The 23,017-nt window shown below is 42.3% G+C and overlaps 1 protein-coding gene across 1 annotated transcript in view; it reads left to right on the top strand.

The window, feature by feature from the left end:
• Positions 1 to 15,750: 15,750 nt before the first annotated feature.
• Positions 15,751 to 23,017, top strand: part of LOC115459574 (ELMO domain-containing protein 2-like) — a 78,882-nt gene continuing 71,615 nt past the window's right edge. Inside the window, exon 1 of the mRNA XM_030189385.1 lies at positions 15,751 to 16,244. The gene's annotated coding sequence lies outside the window, so the exon portion shown is untranslated. The remainder of the gene's footprint in view (positions 16,245 to 23,017) is intronic.

Here is a 23,017-nt window from a genome sequence, read left to right as displayed (position 1 = left end):
ATGTGTGGTCCTCCAGCTTTGCTGCTGTGGCTGACAAGGCTTCTATCTTGAAGGGCCCAACATAGATGGGATCTCGCCAGGTCTTGTGCGTATAATAACGCCGGTGCACTAGATCACCCACTTTGTAAGGGGGGGATCTAGTGGCATCACAATCCCCTCTTCTGTCCGAAATAGCCTGTGGAATTGAGGACAGAGAACTTACAATAGTCTGCAAGATATCCCAATATACAGAGTATTGATCGGGTACTTGAGTGTCTGGATTGCCGGGTAGCAGTCGCATTTGACGACCTGTACATAATTGGAACGGCGTCAGTTTAAGGGAAGAGGATGGAGTGGCACGGAGAGATAACAGTGCCAAAGGGAGGGCATCAAGCCAATTCTTTATCCCATTTGCCATAAGCTGACGCATTTTTGTTTTAAGCAATCCATTATACCGTTCAACCAAACCATTACTGGTGGGTTTGTAAACACAGACAGTTCTGTGAGTAATGCCAAGTGCAGGAAGAAGGTTTTGGAGAAGTTCATTTACAAAGTGGGTACCATTATCTGTGGTAATTTTGCCGGGAATACCAAATCGAGGAATAATTTCAGTGCACAGTAAGTGTGCCATAGTTTGGGCGGTTTCTCTAGGGCAAGGAAAAGCTTCCACCCATTTCGAGAAAGCGTCCACGCAGACAAGCAGATACCGTTTAGCACGAACGGGCGTCTGCATATCTGTGAAATCCATATACCAATGTTGGCCAGGTCCCTGGACAACAGGCAAATGACCTGAAGGAATGACAGGTCCTCGTTTAGGTGTGTACAGAAAACATTTGTAACAGTTATGCACTACGGTGTGACACATGGGCATCATTTGGGGAGCCCACAATCTGGAAGACAATTGATCATACAGTGTAGTACCGCTTAAGTGTAAGGGGTAATGGAGGGCATGCAAAAGAAGAGATAAAACATGCTGTGATACACACAATTGCCCATTAGGATGGGTCCAAATGCCATTCGGATTTAGGAAACATCCAGCCTGTTTCCACAAAGTGAGTTCTGCTTGTGAAAGGGAGGACGTGAGGGCAGTAGAGAAGTCTGAGATTAAGGATTCTGATGGCGGGGGTGTTACAGGGGGCTCGGATGCAGGAGATAGTAAGGAGGGAATGACAGGAGGGGTATTGAAAATAGGTGGGATGTCAGGAGAGGGGGACGCAGAGGTTGGTGATTCCGAAGGAGTTGAAGGGGGCGTGTCAAAGGGAGGTGGTTCGGACGCGAGTACAGGAAGTGTAACATCGGAAGTGGATACGGTCGGAAGACTGGAAAAAGAAGTGACTTCACGGGCTAGTTCATCTGCAGCATGGTTACCATTAATGGCGAAAGAGAAAACTGTCTCCTGATGTGCTTTAATCCAGGAGATACTGGTGCGAAGGCCTTTTTTATGGCGCTTCTCCAGTGCTTCAAAAAGAGCAGTCCACAAAGGTAAGTGACTGAGAGGTTGTCCAGTAGAGGAAATCATACCCCTCTGATTCCACTTACGAATATGGGAATGCAGGGAAGCAAACACATAGTCCGAATCGGTGACAATGCTTAAATCTGAGCGAAGTGCTTTAAATAGTAAAACATACAAAACCGCTGCAAGTTCTGCGGTTTGTGCTGTGAATGAATCAGGCAACCTGAATTGTATGGGATCCAGAATATCTTCTTCTGGTGTATAACGGAGGGCGGCAAAGCCGGCAATTCCGTTTTGCTGAGAACCATCTGTAAACCAGACCTCGCCACTCTGCAAGATTTCTGAATGCAGATGGAGAGATGCGGGTACAGACAATTGGGTAGTGCACTCATGGGGAAAAATAGCACTCTGTGCTGTTTCTGTTACAGTGAGTAGTGGATCTAAGCGTTGGAGGTCAGTTAAAGTTAATGGGTGGATAGAGTGCACCACGCTGAACAAAAGTACTTGATACTTTTGTAAGCGGCAGACAGTCATGTGACTAATCTGTTTGTCTAACAGATATTTAACATCATGGGATGTGTGAAGAATCACCGGAAGGTGAGGAATGTAGCTGTATAATTTTGTAACAGCTGTACTGGCGGCAACAAGGCCTTTCTCACAATTAGCAAAGGCTCTTTCAACAGGTGAAAAAGTACCCGAAAGATAACCACAGGCAAGATCATCATGTTCTTGAGTGATCAGGCAAGACCAGGTATTCTCAGTATGCACAACCCAAAGGTGCACATCCTGAGAAACATCAATAGTCGCTAATGGTGTGGAGAGCATAACATCCTTCACAAGGGCCATTAGATCAGCTGTTTCTTGGGGTGTAAAGAAGACGGGGTCATGTTTTGCTTTTTGGTTGCCTTGTAGTTTTATATAAAAGGGCTGAGTCCGGGCTGAATAATTTGGTATCCACAGGCGACAAAAATTTAACATGCCAAGGACACCTCTGAGATCAGAAATGGTGGTGGGCATACGCAAGGAGGAGACATGTTGGAGAGTATCTGGACCTAGGCCTTTCTGACGGGGGCCAATGTGATGGCCAAGGAAGGTAACATGTGTCTGAGCAACTTTTAATTTTTTTCTGTTAACCTTGTAACCTTTCGTAGCAAGAAAGCCAAGAAAGTCACAGGTGACCTGAACGCATGTATCAAAATTAGGACAGGTGATGAGCATGTCATCCACATATTGGACAATGGAAGTGTGGGGTGGGAGATCATATCTGTACTGTTTGAATTCCTGTACGTGTCCTGCTAAAGTCTGAGAAAAGACTGTAGGACTGTCAGTAAATCCCTGAGGGAGACGGGTCCACTGATATGTGGTGTTATTGAATTGGAAAGCCGTTAGCGGGCGGCTTACGGGGTCAAGGGTGATGGAAAAGAAGGCGTTGGATAAATCAATGGTGGAATGATATGTCTGCAAGGAGATACTATTGAGGAGTGTAGTTGGGTTTTCCACGTTCGGGAATACCGCGTAAGTGAGGTCATTTAGCGCGCGTAAGTCCTGTACTATACGGAAGGCGCCAGGTTCCTTCTTTGGAACTGGGAATAATGGAGTATTGTATGGTGAATTACATTTTTCAATGATACCTTGCTGTAATAGGGAATTAATTTGTTCTTGAGCTCCAGCAATGACTTCAGGTTTCAAAGGGTACTGGGCAATTTTAGGACCCGTACAACCAGGTAACAGCTGAATACGATGGGGAGGGCCTGCAACTTCACCATAGGGTTTTTCTGATGTGGCCCATAGAAAACCTGGTAAAGCATTTAAAGCTTCCTCTATTTGTTTTTCAACCATAGAGGTGACAGCCATCAAGAGTGAAGTGGTTTCAGTAGGGGAAGGATCAAAATGAATTTCAAAATGAAACAATGTCAATAGATCTCTTCCAAGTAAATTAACAGGGCACAGCGGAGCATACAAAAAGGGAGCAGATAGTTGTTGATCGGCATATTTAATTGGCAGGGGCTCAAGCAGTGGTGTGTCCGTAGGAACACCATCAAATCCTGTGGTGGTAACCTTGTCTGGGGAAACTTTAAGAAGTTTCTGTAGTTTGTGTGGGACGTGGGCTAGTACAGAGCGAGAGGCGCCTGTGTCAATTAAGAAGGGGACAGGAACTTCACAGATAAGCAGGGTGATCATTGGATCATCCACTCCTGCAGCCGTGCGGACTACGCCTAGTCACTGTGGGCGGCGTTGATCTGGGTTCCATAAAGGGAAAGACTGGCGTGCTGGAGGATTTTGGCGGGTTTGACGGTTTTGACGGCGGATTTGATTCATAAGGGTATTTTGTGGTGGTAGTGGGCATTCCCTTGCATAATGACCATATTGCTGACAACGATAACACAGAACATTTATATAACGATCTGGACTAGGCCGGGAATAATCGTTTCGAAATCGTCTGTTATCACCGGGAGGGCCCCGTAGGGGACCTCGCTGCGGTTGCCCGCGCCGACCTCTTTCTTCTGGGTAATTATTTCTGCGGTCTGAACGGTAGGGCCGTGGGCCCTGATTTCGGCCGTTATTGTCATAGCGTTGATCAGCATACATAACAATAACAGGGGGAGAAGTGTCAGGGGTATTGGTATCGGGGTCAGAGCTCTTAAAGGCTCTTTTCTCTTTGAGATCTTCAGTCTGTAGTACTTCCAAGTTAGTGTGTACTGTCTTACGATGTTGGGCTTCATTTTGCTTGCTTTTAATGAGCCGTCTGCAATGATGAAGGATGTGTTCACGAATTTTAGGCCATTTTTCCAGGTGGAGACCCACGGTGTTCTCCAACTTTAGTTTAATTTCTGAAGGTAAGGTTCCCTTCAGTAAATGATAGAATACTGGAAGAGCATTATCAGAGTCAAATTTTTCCTCAGTCTCTTCCTTATAAAGACCTTGGAGTCTGAGTAAATAAGCCTCAATAGGCTCTGAATCCATTTCCCATCTTTGGGAAGTGATAACTGAAAAATCTTTCAGGGTCGGATACATGGTCCGGATTTCCTGAAATACTTTGGTCTGAATCTCAGTTAAAGGGTTGCCATCATACTGAGTATCTGTGACAAATTTTGCATAACCTGATTGAGTGAATATGTCAGTGACACTAGCGTGCGGGGTTCTGCCCAGGAGCGCTTTCATGTCGCCGACTGACAGAGTGGTCCCCAGGGTTATGTCTTGTAATTTCTTCAACCATCGATTACCTCCCTGTGCAATATCTGGGAGCTGTAGTATGAGGCTGTTCAATTCAACCGCTGAAAGTGGAGTATATTCCGTATGAGGGACACCTCCGGACATTTTATTCAACAGGGGAAAAAGTTTTACTTTCTCCCATGGTTTTGTGGCGGTTGGAGGAAACTGATTCTCATACTTTTTCCAAACCTGAAAGCCCTGGATTAAATAAAGTGTTGTCTTCTGATCCCAATGAGGGTCAGGGTGATCATAAATGAGGTCTCTCACTAATGAGAGCTTGTCTGGTCGTAGGGATCCGTCACGTGGGAAAAGGGCGGACTGGGGCTGGAGTGCCTCAGACCATCCTGCAAGGTTATCAACCCATGGTTGAACATAATGCCATGAATTCTCATGTAATGCCACATATTGAGCAGGTGTGCTAGGTGGACCAGATAGGATGGGTTCTGTACTGACATTCAGACTGGTAGGGTGTGGGGAACTGTCAATAACTGCAAGGCAGCGGCTAGATCCTTCATCAGTAAGATAACTTTGAGGGTGGCGCTGTCTGGTATGATGAGAAATAACATCATGTTGTTGGGGTAATTCAGATTTTGGTATAGCAGATGCAATAGTGTCAGGGAGTGTTGACATGGACTTACGTAGGGAACGAAGTCCTTCTGAAACGAATGCGAGGTCATCTCCCATATTGGCCAGTGTGAGGCCAGGTGGTGGTAGACAGCCTGCACCTGAAGGAATCGGCGTGTCCAGGGGAAGGGTCTTAGGCAAATCGAGGTGAGATGAATCTCCTTCCATCAAGGCGGAGAAACTTAGCACTGGGGGAGGTTCGTTTCGAATATCCATCAAATCTGTTTTAATTGGAAGTTGTTGTTTTAAAACTTCCCATGCTTCTTCTAGTGGGGAAGATACTACTCTTGGTAGATCCCCAGTACCTGGTTTAGCTGGAAGTATGAGAGGACGGCGGAGAAGGGCTAGATCCTCTGCTAATTGGGGAATTTACTCTTGGGGCGTGCACCTAATTGATCCCAGCTAGGAGGAGTAGAACACTCAGGTTCTAGAATAGGCATAGAAGAGTTCACTGGAACAGGGGGTGCTTTAAGGAAACCCCGATCATGGAGTTCCTGACAAATAGCCCGCGCTTGTGTGGCAGGACTACATGGAATGAAACCCATCTGTCGTAATTGGGACAGGATAGACTGTAAGGATTCAGCTGGCAAGGGACCAGTTTGGACGTAGGAGTCCACATGTGGTGGGGGAGGCGATGTCTGAGTTGTGTGTCCCATATATGGGTAGGTAGTCGTTTGGGTGGTCATGTGTGAAGTCAATTCTGATCCTAGGCTAGGGTAGGTGGAGGTCTGGGCAGCTGCATCAATTTGACTGATGGCAGGGTGCTGGACAGTGGCCGGACCCGATGGGTTCGGGACACAAGGATAGTGCTCAATAATAGGTGGGGGTATCTCAATCTCATGGCCTCCGATAGTACGATATGCATGAGGCGGGGGTGGCGCTAGCGTCTGTGTAGTGCCTTGCATCGTTGGAACAGTTGTGACAGTGGACGACTGGGCGGTAGCCGGAGCCACAGGGGTTGTTGAAGGGGTTAAAGGGGTCTGAGTTTGTGCTGACCCCTGAGATATAGGGATTGAGTCTTTTTGTGATGAGGGAAGAGATAGATCAACTACACCAGCAATATGCACGGTAGTAGGTGGGTCAAATCTTATAGGAGTGGGATGTACCGCAGGCAGCGAAGGTAGCGCTGTCTGTGATCCTTGAGATGAGGGGGTCTGCGTCTGAGATCCCTGAGAAATCTGTAGCTGAGGTTTATCACAATATCCCGGGGGTATTGGGGTGTATCCCACTGCACATGGTAGGAGCTTGGTAGTACCTGCAGCATTATAAGGTGGTGGGGCCGTAGGTGTTACTGGATCTTGGTAAGGGGCTTGATCGGTATCGGATTTAGCTAGACTCCTATCGTGCTGATTTTGAGCAATAAGTATGAACTTATTAATAGCAGCTAAATGCTTATCCCTAGATTTTCCGGTTTTGTTGGATTCATTGTAGCAGATCAAAGCTTGGAGCTTACCCTGATCAAATGAACCCTTTGTTGGCCATTCTAGTCCTGGGTCTTTAGCGGACCAAACGGTGTGCCAGGTCTGACATAAACGGGAAAGTTCTTTTTTATCAGCAGGGAAAAAGTTGAGAACTCTTTCCAGGGGGCTAGTGGAGGACTGAGTGGACATAATGGATTTAGGAGTAGGGGGAAAACAATCCACATAGGTGGAGGTGTGCAGTGTAAAAATGGCAAATTAAATTCCCAATTGGATCCTAGTTCAAAGAATTATAATAGGTACCTCTATGAATATATATATACATAAATAAAAAGGGTGCAAAAGAAGATCATTCAAAGGAAAACATGCATCATGCGTATCGAAAATACCTTTATACTCACGTGTCTTCAAGAGCGTCCCAGTAACGGAACCTAGAACATAAATTACCAATTGGCGGAAAGCCCTATGCTTTTGCCGCAGGTTAAATATACAGACAATTGAAAGTCACAAAGATGAAAAGTGTAAGAAAATAGAGTAAAAGATGATTAGTGTCAGCTATTATATATTTATACTACTCTATCCCAAATTAATAAATACTACTCCCCAGAGTGTGCTTTTAAAGGCGTAAAGGAAACCCGGTTTCCTAGCCTACCAGGAACTATCCCGTATACATGGCAGAGCCCCCAAAAGGGGACATTGCAAACACTCCCAAAAAGGACTCAAGAAACCAGCGGATAAGGTGTCATGAGTCGAAGAGCAGCGGTCCAATGAGTTTCCGCTGATTAGAGAACTTCTCGTATACGATTGAACTTCTCGTGTGCGACTAATCACCCCAAAGGACCTGTAGTTTGAGAACTTCTCGTGTACAACAGGAATTTGTGGTTAGGGAACTTCTCGTATACGAATAACCAAACTACAACATTGGAAAGTTAGGAAACTTCTCGTGTAAAAGCTAACCATCCAAAAATATTGAATGCCCGAGTATACAATCTCAACTAATGTCTTAGGCGTCCCTATATTGCCACAGCGATCATCTATACAGGTAACCCCTATATGGGCAATAATGCCGAAACTGCAGGCCACTCCGAAAATGGAATGGAAGTCTGCCCAAAATCTAATAAATGAGATACTGTCATCCATCGAAGGGGCACCCTCGATGGATGTGAGTCCCAGACATCAGTATCAAAGTTAATTGCATGACACTAGTAGAAGGAAATTAAATAAATAAAAAATTAAGAAATAAAGAGAAAAAGGAAAAAGCAAATAAGAAATATGACGTGTTCCTAGAAAGAACCTCAGAAATCTAATCCAGTGAAAGGAAAAACCGATTTCAACAAAAGGCAAGAAAGGCATTATAACATGTGTAGTGTAGAGCTATATCCCTAGAATAAATGGAATAAAGTTAAATACATATTAATTGCTTTTGGTTGGAAGTCGCATCCAAACAGGAAAATATAAGAGAAGCATATATTATAATAAATTGTGAAACGGGACACAGTGGTGTAAATATGACAAGTTAATATCCATACACTCAGAAAAGGACCATAATAAACAAAATAAACCCCAATGCGATGGCAGAAAGCTTTTGTGACTAAACAGGTAAAAGAGAAAAAGAACAAATTAAAACATCAAGAACTTCCAATGATACAGCATAAAACATACATACTAACCAGTGACTGAAATAATATGTCTAAATGATGACAAACAGAACAGCTGCAGCATTAGAAGGAAAGAAAAGGTGGGTTGGGTTATAAAGAATCAACAGGAACTAACTGAAGAAGTAAAGCAATGCTGTATTCTCATGGTACGCAGCCATCATCTTCTCAACAGAAAAGGGAAAACATATTTTATATGCATATCTATTAAGGTAAAAACAAAGAAATGCTGCTATATAGTCCATAATACTTCTATGTAACTGCGATTGTCGTTCTCAGGATGTGGAAATATACATCCGGAAACATTTAGAATATAAGTCATTACGGCAAGTGTTTAAAATAAGCCAGTGCAGGCTGTATGCACTCGGAGGACGAAAACCACAACGCAAGCGAGGAAGTGCAGTTATATAATCCATATAGCGTCTAAGCAAATTTCAAATAGGAAAATAAATAACAAACCTTAAGCATTAATTAAGAGTATAACATTATCCCAAAATAAATTGTAAATTAAAAGGGTGTGATAACAACTGCTAGAACAAGTACAAATTTAATAAAACAACTGAAAATAGTAGCCAAGAGACTATCAAAATTAAAAAGGAATATATTTAAATAAGTGGCAGAGAAGAGAACGTAACCTTACAGACAGACAGGCTATACGTAAGAGCAGGAAGCATAGTCAGGAGAAAAGAAGGGTGCCGTTGCCGTACAGGGCGAAAGGTTACGAGAGAGTCATAAAAAAGCTGAGAACTTGAAAACAGCCGTAGAGAGGAAACAGACCTTTCCTTTATTAGAGAGAAGTAAAACAAAAGTGGCTAGAGAGCTGAACGCCGTAATCGGTGCATCCAGCTAACGGTGAAAGGAAGTTATAAATAAACAAATAAAATAAGGAGACATACAAGCGGGTACGAGGAAAAAGGGACACACTCCGAACAGCAATCTTATCAGGGGTGTGCACAGAACAAAACTGTAATAACAGGAGGAAACAAAGGTAGCTGTGCAGTTTTAAATAGAATGCAGGAATTGTGGTTCACAACTAGAAAGGTAGCAAGAAAGAATTTTGTTTTAAAGGGAGAAAAACATGTAAGCTCTTCGGGTAAAGCACCTTAGTCTACAGTGTATACCAAGGTTGCCACACCGCAAATTATGAAAGGAAAGCTTGAGGGTGGTAGAGCAGAACAGAAAAAAACTAGGGCAAGCGGTACAAACTCAGTCATGCAAGACGAACAAAGCTGAAAAAGACTGTGAAATGCTTAACCTTGTAGGACAGTTTTGACATACGTCGCTTAGTGTTAAAGATTATGGATGGGCAGCGGACCAGCAGTGCCATCATAGAAGTAAAAGTCATGAAAATTTGAGCACAAACATTTTTACAAGAAAAAGTCTGTAGCTGGCATGCTCTGGAAATCACGCTATATTCCTGTATTATAGAGCACAAGCACAATATGATAGCATTTAAATGTAACAAAAACAGTTGCTTCTCAACAATATAACTACAATATGCAACAGTCTTCCTAAAACACTACCGATTGAACATCCAACAAGAAATACATGCGTATTAATCATACTAAGGTAAATGTGACATTATAGTGGAACATCAAGACATATATCTATGCAGGGCAAAAGAAAGTAATATCTGTAGGAATTGAATAATACCATTTAAAGTGCAAAAACCGGGATTATGGAGCATAAATCATGGGGGGCCACGTAAATGAACAATCAGCATACTACCAAAAACATATTAAAGAAACACTGTAATGTAATCACCGGAAGCCACACTAGGACAAAGAAGGAGAAAGCCGGTTTCCAAAGGGGTAAGTTATGTATGTTTGAAAGAAAGATACCTTTTTAACACTTTGTAAGCATATAGTGTAGCACAATGAAATCTATCAGGCTGTCAGTATCAGCACAAAAATAAAGAAACCTGTCTTGGGGTTGAAATCACGGCTCAGAGACAGAATGAGAAAGCATTTGTTTAAGGGAGATGAAATGAAATAGAGGGCAACGGCCAAAAGTCAAAGCAGTATGAGCATAAAATTTTTGGGGAGTGGGAGGCAACGTCCAAATAAAAGGAGAATGCAGAGTAAGACTAAGATGCAGTGCCATAATCTTAAAAGTGAAGGAAAAAGAATACATCCGTACATTCTTACATGCTCAGAAGTGCGCGTATAACGGACTTGGCAGCATGAGGAAATATACCAGAGAATTAGATATAGTTCGATAAATTTAGGAGCAATACAGTTGACGGAGGATAGACAGCAAAAGGTTCACAATATCCCTGTGTAAATGACTGGTTAACTTGTACCACTTCAGGATAGAACAGAAAAAACGGACGGAGAAGGGGGAAAAAAATTACTTTCTGAGCTTTTAAAAGTGAACTGTAGCCTCTGCCAAAGCAGTGCTGGACTGACTGATAAGGCAGCTAAAGTGGGCAAGCTTCCCAGATTCTCATGTCCTTGAGATAGTGAACCACAGCGCTTGTTAGGGAAAACTCTTAAAAGTTACAGAAATATGTGAGGGAAAAAAAAGGGTTTAGAACTTCAGCTCTTCGGGCAAATTTAAATGGATTTATAAAGGCAGATTCGAAGCCCAAGAGGGAATATATATGAAATATGACAATTACTAGTAATGTAGTAAATTTTGTTTCAGAAAGAAAATTAAAACTCACACCACATGGGACTGAGAAGAAGAAAGAATAGTTTTATAGGGAATAAAAAACGATTTCTAGCTTGCACGAGAAGCCAAAAAGGTGTATGTAAAGAGTTAAGTTACCCCAAATGGTACCGTGCGGGCCACACGAACAGTCCCGAGACATAAAAAAATCTCGTGGATAACTGATCAAAAGTATGTGTCGCACACACAGAGTGAAGGCAGTAGCAGATGTGAAAAGGTGGGGGCTGTCAGTACTAGGAGCAGAGAAACCTGAAGGATTTTAGAGGAGGGCAATCTGAAAGCGTGCTGTTCTCCTAGAGTAAAGGAAATTTCCCCGATCCGGGAGCCTACAGAGAAGAACGGAGCAGGATTAGAGCCAGGGGATTAATAGGAAGAGGTAGGCAGAGGAAGTTAGGATGCAGGAGAGCAGGGAAAGGGATTGGGGGGGCGACAGAAGAACAGAATACATAGTAAGAAAAGGGGGACAGGGATTTGAAAAGGGGGGATTAAGACAGAACACAAGATGGGATGGGAAACAGAGAATGCCCAATCTCTAAGGATTGTTAAGCGAGAATGCTAGCATAAAGACCAATCCAAAGATTTTGAACATTGAAATAAACTTACAGCAAACCCCAAATCGCAGTCGCCTGGATTCGGTGTTATGCACCAATCACACAACAAGCACAGTCTTGCGTACATCGCGCAAATCAAAGAAATGGACAGAATAGGAGAGAGAAAAGGGGGTGAGAAAGAACAGAACAGAATATAGAAAAACAGAAATGAGAGTTTGAACTCCCCACTGGGTTAACAATTAGGGAAAGAGATCAGCACAGAAAAGGGCAGAGAAGCAGGTGTGGTAGTGCAGCGCAGGGCATGGAGAAAATCAGGGAAGAAAGTAAAAAGACAGAAGAATAGAAGAGTAGTTAAAGTAGGGGTAAGAATGGACAGGACACTAATGCCCCCCATATATTAACACCCCCCATATCGCATGCAAATGAGCTGGGTCGCAAAAGCAACGAGCAGCTCATTTGCATGCGAATCTCTTTGTGAATCCCTCTGTGTTTCTAAATCACTACATTTTTACCGATTTGGAAATGCAGACGGATTCTTAACGGGACCTTTGTGCATCTGGCACTGAGAAAGAACTTCTGCCTTTAATTTTGTATGTGTGTGGTAAGTAAGATTACTGAATAAAAGATACTGGATAAGTGAGTCTTCAGTCTCTGAAGGGATAACGTGAGTGATTGTGTGAGAAAAGGGAAACGAGTGCTGTAGGGATTGGGTGTGTGAAGTAAGGTGGGGTGTCCTTGGGAGCGGGACCCCCAGCTAGATTTCTGACTCACACACTGGGCATTCCCAGAGAGCTACAAGTAGAATACATTCAGTCTAATAAGGTACATTTTATTTCTCATTAAATTGGTTAAAAGGTACGTTTTAAGAGCTTTCTTAAAACTTTTAGATTGAGTCAACACTCGAATCTTTAAAGGTAAAGCATTCCAGTGCTTGGCAGATTGGAATGAAAAGAAACCATTAAAAACTGATCTATAAATTACTCCCTTAGGACGGGGGTATTGTAATAGTAATGCCAGTCTATTAGAAGAAGCACCATTTTTCTGAGAAGGGACTAGCTAATCAGATACATACTCAGGAGCTAATCCACTTAAAAATGAAAAAGTGTGCACAATTTAAGTATAACCTGAGCCCTGACAGGCAACCAGTGAAGTTTTCGCACTAATGGCGAGGCAGACTCATATTTTGAGACTGGACAAATCAGTCTGGCCGCCTAATTCTAATAAGTTTTGCAATCTCTTATAGAGCCTCTCAGATATTCCCACCAATACAGAACTACAATAATCTATGTGACTGCTTGGGCAAGAAGTCTGAAAGCATTAAAACTCAAGTTAGATCTTATTCTTCTAAGCCTTTTCGTGATATAAAAGCCTTTCTTTATCACTTGACTAACGTGGTTTTCAAAGGATAAATATTTTTAAAAAACCACCCTAGTATTTTGAATTGTTTTTCCAACTGGAAATAAATGTTATTCACAAAGTAGAAACTTCAAACGATTTAAACGAATTATCCAGAACTATAAACTTACTCCCCTGTTTACTAAGCCGACATAGCCCATTCAAACTTAGTAAACAGTGGCATTGGCTTTTTCATTAATTAGCCTTAGCTTGAATACAGAAGTCTGTTCATTCAGCATTCTAAAACCGTGGTCAATCCTATGCGTTATTTCAGAAAAAATTTTCGTAAATGGAATAAGTACTGTAACATTGTCTGTATAAACATAGGAATGAAACCCATCTTTAGCAAGAAGAATGGCTAACTGACACATTAAAACGTTAAATAATATTGGAGAGAGAGGTGATCCCTGAGGGACTCCACACTCTTGAGATCCGAGAGGAAAAATGATTGTCAGCTCTTTTGACTTGGTACGATTGATTCTTAAGAACTACTACTACTACTTATCATTTCTAAAGCGCTACTAGACGTATGCAGCGCTGTACACTTGAACATAAAGAGACACTCCCTGCTCGACAGAGCTTACAATCTAATTAGGACAGACAAACAGGACAAACAAGAGAATATTAAAGTGAGGATGATAAAATAAGGGTTCTGAACAAGTGAATAAGGGTTAGGAGTTAAAAGCAGCATCAAAAAGGTGGGCTTTTAGCTTAGATTTGAAGACGGCCAGAGATGGAGCTTGACGTACCGGCTCAGGAAGTCTATTCCAGGCATATGGTGCAGCAAGAAAAAAGGAATGGAGTCTGGAGTTAGCGGTGGAGGATAAGGGTGCAGATAAGAGAGATTTACCCAGTGAATGGAGTTCCCGGGGAGGAGTGTAGGAAGAGATGAGAGTGGAGAGGTACTGAGGAGCTGCAGAGTGAATGCATTTATAAGTCAATAAGAGGAGTTTGAACTGTATGCGGAAATGGATAGGAAGCCAGTGAAGTGACTTGAGGAGAGGGCTAATATGAGCATAACGACACTGACGAAACCCACCCATCCACTGAAGGACAGCTCCACCTAGTCTATAAATATTAAGTAAAGATAGTAGGATCTCATGATCCACTAAAAGTAAAAAAACGGCTGACGTATCAAATTACATTACCAGAATTCTATTGCCTCTACTTATTTCCCTTGCATCTGCTACCAATGAAGTGACTACCGTCTTGGTCCTAAAAAGGGTTCTAAAGCCTGATTTGAACACTAGAAGAATGGAATGACTTTCCAGATATTCCTTCAATTGTTTAGCTACAATGCATTCTGTCATCTTGGTTAATAACAGTATAGAAGCTATTGGATTATAGTTTGTGACATCAGATAATGGAAGTTTGGGTTTTCTTGCAATGGGAGTGAGCAAAAGTTTACCCATCTCCTTATTGAACAAACCTCTGGCCTACAAAAACGCTGTCGTGATTACATTCCATAGGCTATGAGCTGTTGAAAAGGCTGTAAGACTGTGAGTCATGAAACTACGAAGTGCATTTGTTCTGGAATATGGCACCAGACGACACACTAACGGAGGTGTAATTGATGTTACAGGTCCTGAGTGCGTTTATCCCTTGAAAAAGCCACATTGTGCGAAACATGCACCTGTCGGGGCAAGTACAGCACCTGGACACAGATAAGTGATAACTTAAATTACGTTGTTGTAACAAAATATCAAGCATAGCCGTGGTATGGTACAAGCCATCTAGCACAGGATTATATATATAAGCGAGTCTATCGATGGTTCAGATGAGCAACAGAAACCACGAGGCAATTATATTACATTTGAAATATAGAAGTTAAGTAATCAATTAAAACAAACAACTCTATATAAAAAAAGTAAAAAAAAAAAGGTGAACAACATAAAACTTACTAACATAGGTAGGAAGGGGGTCAGTTGATGATTACAACTGTCACAAGATAGGGGTTTACCTTTATTGGAGGATCAAAGTACCCCGGTGACCATATGAGACTTCCCCTTAAAGCACCATAGTGCTATAGACAGTTGATTGAAGACATTCATTATTTCTAGGATAAGCAGTATTAAATGTTTTGTACTTTATTTTGGGATCTTGCCAGGTATTTGTGACCTGGATTGGCCACTGTTGGAATCAGGATGCTGGGCTTGATGGACCTTTGGTCTGTCATAGTATGGCAATACTTGTGTACTTAAGTACTAGCTACAATACTTTTTGAAACTGTTTTAGAGATATTCAATTGTTATTTCTTTTCTATTCCACCTTTTAAGACACTACCTAGCCAACTGAAACAGATTTAGACTCGTTACAGATGGACCAACAATAAAGATTGACAGCGCAGATGCAGCAGCTCATAGGTTTGCTTGCTTTGTTTTGAGTGAACGGCAATGACGGCTGCGCGGGGGAGTGGAAACAGAGATTAATCAACTTGGCTTCCTTGCTTACAGTGGACTAGAAAGGCTGACTTCCACTGCAGTCTATTACACCTCCTTGTTTAACTTCCTCCAAGATTCGCTGTGTTATGGCTGGTGATCGGCGGCCGTCAAAACAAAGAAGCGGTCCTTCCCGCTAAGTCACGCCCCCTGTGACGTAACGTAACCTTTGCACGAGGGCTGGCCACTTTTAAGGAGGACGAGATCGGTAGGCAAATAGGAGGGCTCAGGAGAATAATCCCCAGCGTTGAATAGATCAACAGTCTTCTTAAAAAAAAAAAAAAGTGTGTGTTGGGGGGGGGGGGAGGATATTCGTAAAATGTCCATATCTAAACGACCGCGCAAAGAAAAAGTGAACTTGTAAAGGTTTTGTAATTGAATCCCGGAGGATCCCGCTGTATCTGTCTTTTACCTTTTTGCCCGAGGGCGGCCGGTGCGCGCGCGCTTTGAGTCACGACGCCCTTTAATGATCACCCTCTCGCCGGGCTCTGTTTACGTACGGGCCACTTTTACAGTTACACCACCAGCAGCACCAGTGGCCGATATTTCCGGGTTTGCAGCCAGTCAGCGACAGCGTTTCGCTCTGCAGCAGTTAGTTGAAATGTGTTTTGTTAAATTGTTGCTGCTGGGTTCTTCTTCTCAGAAGACACTCTTGGTGGTAGTGGAGGTGTAACCCAGCTTCCCTCCCTGGTCTAGTTAATAGTTTTAAGCTCGCCGAGCTCCATATTCTCAGTCTAAAGTGAGGAAGCTGGCTCAATTGTATGCTGATAGACTTAAAAGAAAGAAAAAAAGGAAAAAAAAAGTACTGCTACAAGGTTAACCCTGTAGAATAGCACAAAGGCAACACTGTAAGTACTTTTACATTGTAACTTTTTTTTTCTTTGTTTCCTTTTTCATTTAATTGACCTCTCGTTCCCTTGAGAAGATATATTAAAGGGGAGAGTGTTCAGTCCTCGTTCTCTTTGAATTTATCTGTTGTTTTGACCCCATTGAGCACCACTTACTCCCGGATACTGTTCTTGAGATTTCTATATTGTTTTACTTCTCTCGTGGCACTTGAAGGGGGGGAGTACCATTATAAAGGCTTTACATTGTAAAATGTTTTATGTGCAGAAAAGGTTTATTTTTTGTTGTTGTTGCTTAATTCATAGTAACATTGTAGATGACGGCAGAAAAAGACCTGCATGGTCCATCCAGTCTGCATAAGTTTGCATAGCTGAATAATCGGTGGTTTGTACTAAATTCTATCAAAAATTCCAGTTGTTACAAAATACTACTGCTAAGAGTAGGGTTAAATGGTCAGTATTCTCAATGGAGAAGGGCAGTTAGTGGGGTTCCCCAGGGGTCTGTGCTGGGACTGCTGCTTTTTAACATATTTATAAATGACCTAGAGATGGGAGTAACTGGTGAGGTAATTAAATTTGATGATGACACAAAGTTATTCAAAGTCATTAAGTCGCGGGAGGATTGTGAAAAATTACAAGCGGACCTTACGAGACTGGGCGTCTAAATGGCAGATGACGTTTAATGTGAGCAAGTGCAAAGTGATGCATGTGGGAAAGCGGAACCCAAATTATAGCTACGTCATGCAAGGTTCCATGTTGGGAGTCACAGACCAAGAAAGGGATCTAGGTGTTGTCGTTGATGATACGTTGAAACCTTCTGCTCAGTGTGCTGCTGTGGCTAAGAAAGGAAAAAGAATGTTAGGTATTATTAGGAAAGGAATGGAAAACAAAAATGAGGATGCTATAATGCCTTTGTATCGCTCCATGGTGCGACCGCACCTTGAATATTGTGTTCAATTTTGGTCGCTGCATCTCAAGAAAGATATAGTGGAATTAGAAAAGGTGCAGAGAAGGGCGACGAAAATGATAAAGGGGATGGGACGACTTCCCTATGAGGAAAGGCTATTGCGGCTAGGGCTCTTCAGCTCGGAGAAAAGGCGGCTGAGGGGAGATATGATAGAGGTCTATAAAATAATGAGTGGAGTTGAACGGGTAGATGTGAAGCGTCTGTTCACACTTTCCAAAAATACTAGGACTAGGGGGCATGCAACGAAGCTACAAAGTAGTAAATTTAAAACAAATCAGAAAAAATTTTTCTTCACTCAACGTGTAATTAAAGTCTGGAATTCGTTGCCAGAGAATGTGATAAAGGCGGTTAGCTTAGTGGAGTTTAAAAAAAAGGTTTGGGCGGGTTCCTAAAGGAAAAGTCCATAGACCGTTATTAAATGGACTTGGGGAAAATCCACTATTTCTGAGTAAAGCAGTATAAAATGTCTTGTACTTTTTTGGGATCTTGCCAGGTATTTGTGATCTAGATTGGCCACTGTTGGAAACAGGATGCTGGGCTTGATGGACCTTTGGTCTTTCCCAGTATGGCAATACTTATGTAAGTTAATTCTCATAAATATGATAGGGTTTCTCCTTTGCTGATCTGACTGCATTGGCTGCTTATTCAGGCACATATATAGGTTTTACTAAAGCGTAGCATGCGCTAAGTGCTAAGAAGCCCATAGATATAAAATGGGCTTCTTTGCATTTAGCATTTGCTAATTCTGTTAAATTACCCCATAATGTTTAAAGTTACCTGTTTGGTTTTTAAGTTGAATGGCTTTGCTTGTAATTTTACGATATTCTTGTTGGGCAAATCTGGGTCACTGGAATGGTGCAGGGTAGGATGAGTGTGGCAAAAATCCAACTGTTCCCACCATGAAAATACTGTGTGGAACATAGATTTCGGGTTCTGTCCCTGGTCGTTTTACACTGATGAGTTGTGCTATTCTCTATCGGACAATAAACATTTTCATCCTTTTGTTGTGTGGCTTAATTTCATGGCTCAGCATTTAGAGGTGAATTGCAGGAAAATATAGGTGCAGGGACACTTTAAATGCTACATTATCACTAGGAAAAACACTAAGATCAAAACCATGACGTGAATTGCAGGAAAATATAGGTGCAGGGACACTTTAAATGCTACATTATCACTAGGAAAAACACTAAGATCAAAACCATGACGAGTGTAGATAGTAAGGGGCCCTTTAACCAAGCCACTTTAGGGCTACTGTGGGTTTGACGCACGATGATTCGGCCCTACAGCTGGGCTACTGTGGGAACCTTGTGGTAGTGCTGACTCACGCCATGTGGCATTTCCAGCGCCAAAATTATTATTTTAAATTTTTTAGCACTGGGAGCTGTATAAATATGGAGGCGGTAAGGGCTCCTCCTGGAAATGGCTGTGTGATGAGTGTTACACTTGGTGCTCTGTTCCATTAAAAAAAAAATGTTTTTACCTGCTGTGGTAAAAGAGGGCCTCTGACGTCGGTGCCGGGCAAAATGGTAAAGATTATTATAAAGAACAAAATCACAGAGCATGTTCAAAAGCATGGATTAATGAGACAGCCAACATGGATTTAGTGAAGGGAAATCTTGCCTCACCAATCTATTACATTTCTCTGAAGGGTTGAACAAACATGGATAACATAGCAGACTCAAGAAAAATGTCAGGAAGTATTTTTTCACGGAGTGAGTGGTGGATGCTTGGAATGCCGTCCCGCAGGAGGTGGTGGAAATGAAAACGGTAACGGAATTCAAACATGCGTGGGATAAGCATAAAGGAATCCTGTGCCGAAGGAATGGATCTTCAGGAGCTTAGTCAAGATCGGGAGGCGGGGCTGGTGGTTGGGAGGCGGGGATAGTGCTGGGCAGACTTATACGGTCTGTGCCAGAGCCGGTGGTGGGCAGCAGGACTGGTAGTTGGGAGGCGGGGATAGTGCTGGACAGACTTGTACGGTCTGTGCCAGAGCCGGTGGTTGGGAGGTGAGGATAGTGCTGGGCAGACTTATACGGTCTGTGCCAGAGCCGGTGGTTGGGAGGCGGAGATAGTGCTGGGCAGACTTATACGGTCTGTGCCCTGAAGAGCACAGGTACAAATCAAAGTAGGGTATACACAAAAAGCAGCAAATATGAGTTATCTTGTTGGGCAGACTGGATGGACCGTGCAGGTCTTTTTCTGCCGTCATCTACTATGTTACAAGAGGACCTTACGAGACTGGGCGTCTAAATGACAGATGGCGTTTAATGTGAACAAGTGCAAAGTGATGCATGTGGGAAAGAGGAACCCGAATTATAGCTACGTCATGCAAGGTTCCACGTTAGGAGTTACGGACCAAGAAAAGGGATCTGGGTGTCATCGTTGATGATACGTTGAAACCTTCTGCTCAGTGTGCTGCTGCAGCTAAGAAAGCAAATAGAATGTTAGGTATTACTAGGAAAGGAATGGAAAACAAAAATGAGGACGTTACAAAGCCTTTGTATCGCTCTATGGTGCGACCGCACCTTGAATATTGTGTTCAATTCTAGTCGCCACATCTCAAAAAAGATGTAGTGGAATTAAAAAAGGTGCAGAGAAGAGCGACGAAAAAGATAAAGGGAATGCGATGACTTCCCTTTGAGGAAAGCCTAAAGCGGCTAGGGCTCTTCAGCTTGGAGAAAAGACAGCCGAGGGGTCATATGATAGAGGTCTATAAAATACTGAGTGGAGTGGAACGGGTAGCCAAGAATCGTTTACTCGTTTCCAAAAATATTAGGCCTAGGGGGTCATGCAATGAAGCTACAAAGCAGTAAATTTAAAACAGAAGCGACCCTGCAGATCCTGTTTAATCCAAAGGACCTCTAGTGTTGGATCCCTTGCAAATAAAATACCCACCCATGCTTTTTTAGTGGAGTCTGAAGTAGAGACCCAAAAAACTTTAGGAAAACAAGCATCTTGCACATAATGTTCATGCTTCTTAAGTTAGAGTGAGGTGCTGTTCCACTTTTTTTTTTTTTTTTTAAGAAATGAAGCTTTAAAGGGCCAGCTTTTTAAAAAACAGGCTGCATAAGTAAAATCTTTGCAGTGCTTGCTAGGAAGAAAGACCTATATATTTTCCTCGAGCAATAAAATGCTATTCCTAGGAAAGTGTTCTTTCCCTTCAGAGGTGTTTTTATAAATTTTTAATCTGTTAACATGGATGGAAAGCACATGTGTACTTTCACTTTCAAAATTGTCCCAGGAAAAATGCTCACCTGCTTTTATACTCAGACCCGAGTGAATATTTTTTTACTGACTTCAAATACTTGCATACTTTTCAAATTTCAAAAGATGTAGAGAGCAGACAAAAAAATTAACTTGGTTGGTCACCAAGGGGCAGATGTAAAAACCTATTGGGAGCTGAAGCGCACGGTTTGGGGGGGGGGGGGGGGGGGGGGAGGGTGGTGGTATATACATGTTACTGGCCACATAATTTATTTAGTTATTTATTTGTAGCATTTGTATCCCACATTTTCCCACCTATTTTTGGAACCGATCGTGGTATATATATATGCCATGTGAATACATACATGGTAAAGAATACGTTATGGTAGTGCAAGAAGGTTCCTGAGTAATAAATTAGATTGTGACAGACATTAGGTCATCGATTGTAGAGAAGACCTATTCAATATAAGGTTTAAAGTGGTAGTGTTGCAGGAATTGAGATAGGAATTTGTGATGCTTCAGGAGTCAGACAGCACACACCAGTATGAGAGAGAAATCTTCTTTATTTGCCAGCAAACAAAGCAAGACATCAGTTCTAGCTCTCTTCTCTTCTCTTAGCTCTTTGTGTCTTTCTCTCAGCTCTCTGGGTCTTTCTCTCAGCTCTCTGTGTCTTTGTCTCAGCTGCTTCTCTTCTTATGCTGTCTTCTCCTTCTTCTGTCTGTTCCTTCTGTCCTTCTCTTTCTTCTGAGCTCCTTCCTTTCTTTCTCTTTCTTCTGAGCTCCTTCCTTTCTTTCTCTTTCTTCTGAGCTCCTTCCTTTCTTTCTCTTTCTTCTGAGCTCCTTCCTTTCTTTCTCTTTCTTCTGAGCTCCTTCTGACGTAAACTGCTTCTGCTCCCACTTAAATAGGGTCCTAAGCCCTCCTCCTAGCCTAGCCCCCTTTACTCCCAATTGGTTAAGAAACTGATTGGCTACCTTGCCTCAACCAATCATTACTTTTGAAATATCAGTTACATAGGTTCCAGACATCCTAAACTGACCTGTGACCTGGGGCCCCTCATGCCAGACATTTGGTCTCCAGTCTCTTACATTTCTCATTATGATTGATGTCTCATCTATAGCTTAAACTGGATTCCCTTAGAGACTAAGAGGCCCCATCTAACATTGGTTATTCTCATATTCCTAGTCTGGTTCATACTAACTGCTAACTAAACTCTGGCATTCATTAAAAGGGGTCAAAAGCCAGTCTTACTTAATAGCATACGTCTATGGTCTGTTATTACTTCCAGGACCATTTCTGCATTTTACCTATAATTAATCAAGGAGAAGAGAGCTGACTAATTCTGACCTTTTTCACCTCTCAGCTCCATACACAGAACTAGCTAAGACCACAGAAAACTCAAAACACATGTTGATCTCCTCACTGCAGCCTTAAACAGCAGACAAAGGATCATTTTAAAAGTAACACAGAGTTGAACAAACATCCTACATAGAAATTACAGAGAATAAAACATATTCTAAAGTAAGCATTCTTATAAGACATATCTAAACATCAGGAATATCTAGAATTATTTAGAATCTAACTAGCATTAAACTAATTCTTTTAAAACTACGGCATGTCTGGCTCATGCTTTGTTCATTCATAATAGTTTACAGCTGTGCCAGCTAGCATTGGCAATTCACAAGGGACATTTCTCACTGACCTTTCCTAACCTTAGCTCGGCAGCTAGAGTTCAATATAATCTGAACCATCTGGCATACCTTCACTTCATTTACAAAGTAAAAAGTTAGAATTCTAACTTCAAGCTTTTAACAGAATTAACCCTTCATATGATTTCTTATATATATAATTATGCCATGGCTGCCTCATTCCCCCCTTTGAGACTAAAATCAGCTTATGCAGAGATAAGTCTCACATCTCAAACTCTGGAGACTATAGTGATCCTAACTAGGAATAGACTTGTGAATCACCATTACCCTACTTGTTAAGGTCCGACGGCATACTGCCGAAGCACATGAGGCCAGGAAACAAAACAAAAACCCTGCTAAAACTAAGACTATTAGGGAAATGAACAAGGGACGTATCCAGGAGGTCAATGACCACCACCAGGAGGTAAGGTCTAATCCTCCTCGGTAATCTTCCACATTAAGGCTGGCCAACTGTAGGACTTTATCCATGGCATGCCTAACTACATGCGTCCTATTTATGACAATAGTACAGCACTCTGAAGAATTTAACACTGTGCAGAGACCACCCTGGGCTGCAAAGAGATAGTCAAGGCCCATACGGTTATATCTAGAAACTATACTTAATTCATTAATTTGATCCTGCAATGCATTGACTACCACATTCAGCTCATGAACTAAAACATGGAGTAGGGATTGAAGTCTCCGGGTAGCCATACCTAGTTCAGTAATACCCGCTACCGGGCCTCCAATTGGAATCCAGGCCGTGGCAGAAAGGGCTACAAGTCTCTTTTTAGTCAGAGGATAAGTAGAATTAATATACTGGAGGGCTAATTCAATCGCCTCATCCTCTGTGGCAACGGAGGAGGGTAAAGACAAAGCCTCTCGCTTAGAGCGGTGCGGGGATAGTGGCTTAAGAGGAA

The sequence above is a fragment of the Microcaecilia unicolor genome, unplaced genomic scaffold (assembly GCF_901765095.1).
Source record: "Microcaecilia unicolor unplaced genomic scaffold, aMicUni1.1, whole genome shotgun sequence".
NCBI classification, from domain to species: Eukaryota; Metazoa; Chordata; class Amphibia; order Gymnophiona; family Siphonopidae; genus Microcaecilia; species Microcaecilia unicolor.
This window is presented reverse-complemented; position numbering and strand designations above follow the sequence as displayed.